Below are 10,911 nucleotides of genomic sequence, written 5' to 3'. Positions count from 1 at the left end.
AAATAAAAATGAAAAGCTGAAATGACTAGAGTCAATTAGTATTCAACTGCATTGTTATGGCATGCCAAAATAAGTTCAGGATAAAAAATGTGCTTAGCAAGTCACAGAATAAGTTGCATGGACACACTCTGTGTGCCATAATAGTGTTTAACATGATTTTTTTTAATGACTACCGCATCTCTGTAACCCACACATATAATTATCTCAGTTGAGCAGTGAATTTCAAACACAGATTCAACCACAAATATCCGGGAGGTTTTCCAATGCCTCACAAAGAAGGGTACCTATTAGTAGATGAGTAAAACAAGAATAAAGCAGACATAGAACATCCCTTTGAGCATGGTGAATTTATTAATTACACTTTGTATGGAGTATCAATACACCCAGTCACTACTGTAACGATGACGCTGGGAGTCAGGAAGCAGGTGCTGAGTTTAATAATGAACATAAAGCAATACAAAAGAAACATCTGGACACAGACCAATACTTCCTGACGAGTGATGCTAGGGACTGCTAGATACAGGGGGAGTAATCAGGGTAGTGATCGAGTCCAGGTGTGCCTCATGATGGGGCACAAGTGTGCGTAATGAGGGTTGCCAGGTGTGCGTAATGATGGGTTGCCAGGACCGGTGGTAGACGTGACAGTACAGGCGAAGGTGGATATCTCGGATGATATTTGGATACCTGTGACGTGAATTGGGGGCCACGGTCGGAGACGATGTCCTCTGGAAGGCCATAGTGCCGAAAGACCTGCTGGAACAGTGCCTCAGCGACCTGGAGAGTGGTAGAGACCAGAAAGGGGGATAAAACAGCAGGATTTAGAGAATCTGTCCACAACCACCAAAATGGTGGTGAAACCATCAGAGGAGGGGAGATCAATGAAAAAAATCTATGGACAGATGAGACCACGGACGCTGAGGCACGGGAAGGGGAAGGAGTTCCCTGCTGGAACGTGCCAGGGAGATTTAGTTTGGGCACTTATGGAACAGGAGTTGACGTAGCGAGTCACATCCTGCGCCAAGGTGGGCCACCAGTACTTTTCGGAGATATTTTGAATAGTGAGGGTGATACCTGGATGTCCAGCAACGACAGCTGTGTGCGCCCAGGTCAGCAGCTGATCCCTTATTCCCGTGGGAATGTACAGGTGCTCAGGAGGACAGGTAGTGGGTGGGGTTTCCCTCTCCAGGGCCTGGCAAATGTCCACATATACAGTACCAGTCATAAGTTTGGACACACCTTTTTCTTTATTTTTACTATTTTCTATAGAGTAGAATAATAGTGATGACATCAAAACTAGAAAATAACACATATGGAATCATGTAGTAACCAAAAAAGTGTTAAACAAATTAAAATATATTTTAGATTCTTAAAAGTAGCCACCCTGCTTGCAACTTGCTTGCAAAGTCTTTCAAGATATGTTTGCCCTCTGGTTGGTATTGTCATCGCAACAGCTTAGTCCTTTTTGAACAGACTACGGGTGATTTATCTATTTTACAATCATTCTGTACAATAGAAATAAAGTATTTCGTTGTTTACCACGGAAAAGCTATGCTGGCAATTTACCCAACACTTTGTATGAATGGAAACTAATGTTGGTGTACTGTTATTGTTATATTTGTTTACTATTTATGTTATCCAGAAGTGTTTGGTATGGTCACTTCTTATTAAGATCGGGGGTTAAATAACCCTGGACTTTTCATATGTAACTACATCAAATCAATAGGGAGATTATTTGTGCCAGAAGGTCATGGGTCGGAATCAAACCCAAACCGACATGGTAGGCCTATATGTGCGCACTGAAGGCAGCAGCCCTAAACGCTACACCACCCCAGGCCACAATTGAACTCAATTTTAACAGTTCATTCGAAACCTTAGGATACACTAGAAACTTGTATGTCATAGCCTAGTGGAGACCAATATCTATAGTGTGTTATTTAAGCAATAAGGCCTGAGGAGGTGGGGTGTATGGCCAATATACCACATCTAAGGGGTTGTTCTTATGCACGCAAAGCAGAGAGACTGGACATAGCCTTTAGCCATGGCATATTGGCCATTTATCACAAACACACGAGGAGCCTTATTGCTATTATAAACTGGTTACCAACGCAGTTAGAGCAGTAAAACAAAATGTTTTGTCATACCCGTGGTATACAATCTGATATATCATGGCTTTCAGCCAATCAGAATTCAGGGCTCAAACCACCCAGTTTATAATAAGATAAATAAAACGACGATTGTTCTTGTGTATGGCTGAACTTCAGATATACTGTATTTTTGTACATTTGAATGTCGCAGTAAAAAGACCTACGCTTATAGTGTTTGAGTGAGTGAGAGAGAATATTATTTTAAGATAGCGAGCCCTGATCCCAATGACTCATATAAAATTCCTGATGCATCAGGAAAATTATCCTCAACAAACAAGTGATCAAGTTAAGATCTGACATCTATACAGTACATGCAGGTTAAATAATGTAATTTTAGGGTTTAGTGTGCATTGGTGCCATGTCATAGTACTTAAAGTAATATTCAGTCTTAAAGAGCAACTGCCCCTAAAAAACGACTTCTCCATTTGAAAATGGCTTATGTGGCATCGATATGAGTCAGAAACATTAATTCTAGTGTCAAAATTGACTACAAAGTGTAAATAGGATAATTTTGGTCATAAAGTAAGTCTCGCCCAAAACAGAGATTTGCAAGATGATTGTAAAAAAAAATTGGCACAGAATGAAGTGTACCGTAACGGTTTTCCTTGGGTTAGGTTTATTTTAAGTAATTATATATTCCAAGCGCAGCTACACATTCTTCTTGGGCCTTGATTCTACATGTTCCACAGGGATGTTGGTCCATGCTGACGAAATGGCATCACGCAGTTGCTTCGGCAGTATTCTAACATTAAATCGAACAATAACTGAATGCCTCAATGCCTGACGGGGTGGTGTACCTAATAAAATGTCCGGTGAGTGTATATTACAGGCTACAGTAGGCTACTAAATAAACGTTCCAGGCACTGACTCACCCAATGATGAAGATGAAGGCTAGGCTACTCACCGGTGATGGCCAATGCGCTCAAGATAAACTACAGTGCTGTTTGCTCAGAATCGTACAACATCTTTTGAGAAACTGTACTGTACCATTGTTAGCGTCTACAGACAGATTAGTATTTTCTTTTCGGTAGTAGGCATTTGCTTTCTAAACTGTACGTTTTCCTCGCAATTGTAGGCTATTTAGAAATGTGCAAAAAAGTAAACTGACAGCCGTTAACCAACCATAGAAATATAATCCATAGATGTCAGTTCCCATTCAATTCAGGACTGGCAGCCATTGCTAGTGTACCCATGAGTTTAAAATTCAAATTGCCAGGGTTAAAGGTTCCAAAACCATTCTATAGATTATACGTCTATGGCCACAACGCAACAAGCTGTTCTATATTTGGCACAGGCTGCCCAAGAATTCGACGACGTCACGACGACTTGCGTGCAGAACAACAGCGACAAAAACGGTATAATTTTTAATTTATTTATACCACCACACAATAGGACACTTGGCGAGTTGGAAAGCACAGATAGACCCCTGTGCACATGCCTGGGTGTTAACTAGTCTCTCTAAACTGTACGATCTTGTATGATCCTCAGTTGACCTCCCCCCCCTCCCACTGTGTCTACAGTATATATGAATCTGTACGTACTGTACTGTATACAAGGTAGTCAGCAGCTCCTATGTTTTCCTCTGCTTGACTCAGCTTGGCTCGGCTCTGTTTGCGGCTGCAGCGCCGGAGCCGCCCCTCCCCTGCAGCTCAGGGCCTCCTGTCAGCTCTGGGCTCTGGGCCTGCTGGGAGAATTAATGGGCCGAGCAGAGAGAGTCAGCGGGGGTAGGGAGGAGGGGAAAAGTGGGAGGATGGGGGGTGCATGTCTTCAAGCCTCTACAAGATACACTATATATACAAAAGTATGTGGACACCCCTTAAAATGAGTGGATTTGGCTCTTTCAGCTACACTCGTTACTGACATGTGTATAAAATTGAGCACACAGCCATGCAATCTCCATAGACAAACATTAGCAGTAGAATGGCCTTACTGAAGAGCTCAATGACTTTCAACGTAGCACCGTCATAGAATGCCACCTTTCCAACAAGTTAGTTCATCAAATTTCTGCCCTGCTAGAGCTGACCCAATGGCTCAGCCGTGAAGTGCTAGGCCACACATGTTCACAGAACGGGTCCGCCAAGTGATGAAGCGCATAGCACTTAAAAATGGTCTGTCCTCGGTTGCAACACTCACTACCAAGTTCCAAACTGCCTCTGGAAGCACAAGATTTGTTTTGTCGGGAGCTTCATGAAATGGTTTTCCATGGCCGAGCAGCCGCACACAAGCCTAAGATCACCATACGCAATGCCAAGCGTTGGCTGGAGTGGTGTAAAGCTTGCCGCCATTGGACTCTGGAGCAGTGGAAAAACGTTCTCTGGAATGATGAATCACGCTTCACCATCTGGCAGTCCGACGGACAAATCTGGGTTTGGTGGATGCCAGAAAAATGCTACCTGCCGAAAGCATAGTGCCAACTGTAGTTTGGTTTAGGAGGAATAATGGTCTGGGGCTGTTTTTCATGGTTCGGGCTAGGCCCCTTAGTTCCAGGTAATGGAAATCTTAACGCTACAGCATACAATGACATTCTAGACGATTCTGTGCTTCCAACTTTTTGGTAACAGTTTGGAGAAGGCCCTTCACTGTTTCAGCATGACAATGTCCCTGTGCACAAAGCGAGGTCCATACAGAAATGGTTTGTCGAGATTGGTGTGGAAGAACTTGACTGGCCTGCACAGAGCCCTGACCTCAACCCCATCGAACACCTTTGGGATGAATTGGAACGTCGACTGCGAGCCAGGCCTAATCGCCCAACAACAGTGATCGACCTCATTAATACTCTTGTGGCTGAATGGAAGCAAGTCCCCCAGCAATGTTCAAACATCTAGTTGTAAGCCTTCAAAGAAGAGTGGAGGCTGTTATTGCAGCAAAGGGGGGACCAACTCCATATTAATGCCCATGATTTTGGAATGAGATGTTCGATGAGAAGGTGTCCACATACCTTTGGTCATGTAGTGTATCAAAAAGGCTTCCCCTTTGAGAAGCTCTTAGACCAGACATGATGTACTGTACCATGGCAGCATGAAAGATGTAAAGAGAGAGATATACGGCAAGCTAGTATCACTGCTGGTGTAGTCAGAGGTGATGAGGCTGCACCGAGGTGGCCTCTCACTATCCAGCAGGCCACAGGGTCTGTCTGAGGAAATGTGTCATAGGGATAACACGGTTAAATGCGGAATAATGCATTCAGTTGTACAACTGACTAGGTATCCCCGTTTCCCTTTCCCTTATTCCCTATAGGGCCCTGATCTAATACAGTGCACTACATAGTGAATAGGGTTCCATTCGGGATGCAACCAGGGGCTTGGTGGGGCTTTTCTTTTTCTGTTCACCACCTCTCTCTCTCTGTCACAGGCATCTCATTCTTTTATTTCTGTTCTACACGGTCGGTTTGTACTCATCTCACTTTCTTGTGATCAGACTTGTGGGAATAAGAACATGTTCTTACGTCTGCGTCTTCTCTTTTGATGATTTCTTAACCCTCAATGAAACCTTGGTGTAACCTTGATATAACCTCGATTGCCGATGGGGGTTTGAAGCTTTGCTTCGGTGTTTGATGTGTTATGTACTAACGAGGCACTATGTACAGGACGTTCACTCCTTCCTTCATTACACAGGCAAACACGAGCACACACACACAAAGACATACATACTTCTGATGAATCGATGTGTATGTATGTGTGTGTACGGACACGCAAGTGTGAGTTAGTATGAGTCTATATGAGTGTGTATGCTTTCTTTTGTTAAAATGCCTGAATGTGTACATATCCGTGTGTCCCTCCCCCTCCTCACTGTGCTGTAGAAATATAATTACTAGTATGGGTACATTCAATTTGGCCTCCGGTCCACCCATCACATACCCTTTAACTTGAATGGGGATGTCGTTCTAGTAATTCTATCTCTATGGTATCATTTCCCTCGTTCCAGGCTCCCCAGGGCTCCAGCATATAGTGCACTACTTTTGGCCAGACTCACCCTTTTCGCCATTTAGTGCAACTACTTTTGCACAGGCTGGCCCTATTTGCCATATTAGTGCACTACCTGTATGTAAGCAATAGGGTGTCCTCATTACTACAGTAAAGCACTAGTTTTGTCCAGAGCTACTATTGCCCCTTGTATGATAAAGTTTTTTGAATTGTAATATTTATGGCCAGAGCCTCAGTGACAGTCCAGTCTGGACCTGTTTGTTTGCTAGCTTGTGTTGTCTCTGTTTGATAGTTTGTGTTGTGTCTCTAAAGCCGAGTGAACTGCCTCTCCTGTGTCTGTGAAGCCTATGTTTCATCAGTTGTTGTCTGATGTTGTGTCTCTGAACACGCCCCTGCTTCTTCTGTCTGTTTGTTTTCTAGCTTGTGTTGTTGTCTCTGAACACACCCCTGCATCTTCTGTCTGTTTGTTTGCTAGCTTGTTGTGTTGTCTCTGAACATGCCTCTGCATCTTCTGTCTGTTTGTTTGCTAGTTTGCCTTGTGTTGTGCCTCTGAACATGCTCCTGTCGCCGCACAGCATATGTTGCGCTAGTTTTTCTTGTGTTGTCTCTTTGAATTTGCCCTTGTCTTGTTGTGTCTCTGAATGCGCCCCTCCGTCTCTGTCTTCATGCAGCATACGATGCGTCAGGCCCGCCTGGCGGTGCAGGCCACTCACGAGCTGGAGGTCATAACCACAGAATTCACAGGCGAAGGTGTGAATTAGCGTCTTCACCCAGCCAAGGACCGGCTTTACCTGCGCCTGGGCAACGTCGGTAGGGATGGGAGCAATGCATTTATTACTACAGTATATCTAATTAGTCTCTCTCCATCGATCCATCACTTATGATTGTCTCACCTTTAAAGCATCAGTGTCAACTAATTATGAAACAATTGTAACGAGGTAACACTTAAACTGGAAACTTAAACGAGAACAGTAATGTGGTATGCTTGGTGAGGCCTTGTGCTCCATAGAGAGTGAAAAAAGTAAAATGTTATTCGTCGCATGCTGTAGACTAACAGGGAAATACTTACATACAGTTCCTTCCGTAAGTGAGCATAGAAAAGTAATTTTAAAAAGTCATAATAAATACACAGTACCAGTACTGAGTCGATGTGTAAGGGTACAAGGTAATTGAGTTGGATATGGACATAACTAAGACTAAAGGGACTAGGCAACAGGATAGATAGTCTGGTTCCAGACTTGGTGCATCGGTATCACTTGCTGTGCAGTAGCAGGGAGAACAGTCTATGATTTGGGTGGCTGGGGTCTTTGACAATTTGTAGGGCCTTCTTCTGACACCACCTGGTAAAGAGGTCCTGGATGTCAGGGAGTTCGGCCCCAGTGGTGTACTGGGCCGTACACACTACCCTCTGTAGCGACTTGCAGTCGGATGCCAAGCAGTTGCCATACCAAGCGGTGATGCAGCAAGTCAAGATGCTCTCAATGGTGCAGCTGTATAACTTTTTGAGGATCTGAGGGCCCATGCCAAATCTTTTTAGCCTCCTGAGGGGGAAGAGGAGTTGTCGTTCACTCTTTACGACTGTGTTGGTGTGTGTGGACCATTATAGATCTTTAGTGATGTGAACAATGACGAAGCTCTCAACCCGCTCCACTACACCCTGTTGTCGTGAATTTACTTTCATTAATCTGATGACTGTTGTTTATTTAATCCACTAACTATGTTTAATTATTACCCAATTAAATGAATCATGTAACAATTAACTCATTATGATTTAGGGCACCACGGAATAAGTTGTTTAGAGAGTCACCATCTCCCGAATTAAACACTTGTCACGTTCCTGACCTGTTTTATGTTATTTTTGTATGTGTTTAGTTGGTCAGGGCGTGAGTTGGGGTGGGCATTCTATGTTTTGTGTTTCTATGTTTAGGTCACTTGTAATTAGCCTTATATGGTTCTCAATCAGAGACAGGTGTTTGACGTTTTCTTCTGATTGAGAACCATATATAGGTTGGCTGTTCACATTGTTTGTTTGTGGGTGATTGTCTTCCGTGTCTGTGTCTGCGCACCACACGGGACTGTTTCGGTTGTTCGTTCGTTTGATGTAGTCTGTTCCTGTTCGTGAGTTCTTCGTGTAGTTATGTAAGTTCCATGTTCAGGTCTGTCTACGTCGTTTTGTTATTTTGTAATTTTCCAAGTGTTTTTCGTGTTCGTCTTCGTCTTTAAATAAATTTCAATATGTCATCACACCTCGCTGCATTTTGGTCGAATCCTTGCTCCTCCTCTTCGGATGAAGAGGAGGAGGAGAACCGTTACAACACTGTAGGGTCTTTCTATTTCATGGATAAACAGTCATCTTATTAATCATCACCTCTTATCAAATACTCATTCTGAACGATCCTAACCTTCTTGGATCTGCAAAACCCCCAGTCTTGCTCATTATTCAGTACTACTCAATTTGGTTTAATTATTTATTTACTAGCTAACTAAATAATAACACAGAATATACATACACACACTGAGACAAAGGTCCCTGGAGGACTGACAAGATGTGACGGCTTGTTATAACATAGATGGAGAGGGGGGAAGAGAGAGAGAGAGAGAGAGAAAAAGGACACTTACCGTGGATACAGAGGACTGTCATCAAATTAATCATATAACTTGCACACTAACCGTCGCCCGTTAGGTGAATCTCGGAAAGTTGTTGGACTTCCAGCTGTATGGCCCTAACAGATCCACAGATGATGCAATCTCTATTGCACTCCACACTGCCCTTTCCCACCTGTACAAAAGGAACACCTATGTGAGAATGCTATTCATTTCTACAGCTCAGCGTTCAACACCATAGTGCCCTCGAAACTCATCACTAAACTAAGGACACTGGGACTAAACAGCTTCCTCCGCAACTGGATCCTGGACTTCCTGTCGGGCCGCCCCCAGATGGTAAGGGTAGGTAACAACACATCCGCCATGCTGATCCTCAACACGGGGGCCCCTCAGGGGTGTGTGTGCTCAGTCCCCTCCTGTACTCCCTGTTCACTCATTAACTGCATGGCCTGGCACGACTCCAACACCATCATCGAGATTGCCGATGACACAACAGTGGTAGGCCTGATCACTGACAATGACGAGACAGACTATAGGGAGGAGGTCAGAGACCTGGCCGTATGGTGGCAGGACAACAACCTCTCCCTTAATGTGATCAATTCAAAGGAGAGGATTGTGGACTACAGGAAAAGGAGGACCGAGCACGCCCCCATTCTCATCGACGGGGCTGTAGTGGAGCAGGTTGAGAGCTTCAAGTTCCTTGGTGTCCACATCACCACAACATGGTCCAAACATACTAAGACAGTCGTGAAGAGGGCACGACAAAACCTATTCCCCCTCAAGAGACTGAAAAGATTTGTCATGGGTCCTTAGATCCACAAAAGTTTCTACAGCTGCACCATCGAGAGCATCCTGACTGGTTGCATCACTGCTCGGCCAAAGCAAGCGGTACCGGAGCGCCAACTGTAGGTCCAAGAGGCTTCTAAACAGCTTCTACCCCCAAGCCATAAGACTCCTGAACATCTAATCAAATGGCTACCCAGACTATTTGCATTGCCCCCCCCCCCCCCCCCCCCTTTACGCTGCTGCTACTCTCTGTTATTATCTATGCTTAGTCACTTTAATAACTCTAACTACACGTACATATTACCTCGACTAACCGGTACCCCCGCACATTGACTCTGTACTGGTAACCCCTGTATATAGCCTCGCTATTGTTATTTTACTGCTGCTCTTTAATTATTTGTTACTTTTATTTCTAATTCTTCTTTTTATTTTTATTTTTTTGAACTGCATTGTTGGTTAAGGGATTGTAAGTAAGCATTTCACTGTAAGGTCTACACCTGTGGTATTCGGCGCATTTGACAAATATAGTTTTATTTTATTTTATTGTCCGAAAGGGGTCTCCCCTTTCCCCTCTTCTATTCTTGTTCACTCTGGAAGATAACCAGCCATATCAACAGTTCCCATTGGTGATGAGCGTAGTAGGATATTCTTACTTAGATTAGCTTTTCTAGATATCTGACTTAAGACAGCTAATCAGCTGTCCCAGTGATTGTCTGAGGTTAGCTTCTTGCCTCTTCTTCCTAGTGTTGGTATTCAGGATTCGGACCAAAATGGACATGAGCTGCAGCTCTTCCATCTCTCTGGTCTAAAGGAAGGTGAGTTTTCGTGTTAAGTTCAACCATTTCCAACATGAAGATACCCGCCTGGTCTAAAGGTTGATTCCTCTTCTAAGCCTTTATGCACTCTTGGTAAAAATAGGCTTTCCGTCATGCTGACAAGCTCTCTGACCTCCATTGGGGCGTGGCTACTTAATGTGCAAAGGATATGATTAAAAGTTCTCTTATGACTCCTATCTCAACAAAAAAACATTCATCATTTTTTATATTGTATGCACCACATACTGGATGAAAACTTGACAGATAAAGGGGTTATCCTTTCCAAGTTACAGTATTTGGTCCATACAGTTTTAATGACATCACAAAATGAAAAACAACTGACCCCCATATTCTTCTGTTGGAAATATTGTTCCGATATTAACTTTTTGGATATTAGAGTTTTGGGCGGGCAGAAGTCTCTGTAGACAAAGGCATTCCTTTGGTTGATACTAAAGGGTAGAGAGAGTTCTCTCCGGTCGACCATCCAGCAGCCCCCCCCCCCCCCCCCCTCTGTGAGAGAGAAAGAGATGCCTGGTTACTATCACAATCACTATCTCACAATCACTGATTTGACCCATCCGGATCCTCACAGGAAAGTCACATCGTCAATTTAAATGGGTGCGTGCTCGGCCCTTAATT

General features: G+C 43.8%; 1 long non-coding RNA gene across 1 annotated transcript; it reads right to left on the bottom strand.

Moving 5' to 3' along the window:
- Nucleotides 1–328: 328 nt before the first annotated feature.
- LOC139557403 (uncharacterized) lies at nt 329–3,771 on the bottom strand. Its single transcript, XR_011671388.1, has 3 exons — nt 3,691–3,771; nt 1,072–1,189; nt 329–774 (listed from the first exon to the last, which is right to left on the bottom strand). It is a non-coding gene; the product is annotated as an uncharacterized lncRNA (long non-coding RNA).
- Between the last annotated feature and the right edge of the window lie 7,140 nt (nt 3,772–10,911).

This window comes from Salvelinus alpinus, chromosome 28, assembly GCF_045679555.1.
Source record: "Salvelinus alpinus chromosome 28, SLU_Salpinus.1, whole genome shotgun sequence".
In the NCBI taxonomy this organism is placed as follows: Eukaryota; Metazoa; Chordata; class Actinopteri; order Salmoniformes; family Salmonidae; genus Salvelinus; species Salvelinus alpinus.
This window is presented reverse-complemented; position numbering and strand designations above follow the sequence as displayed.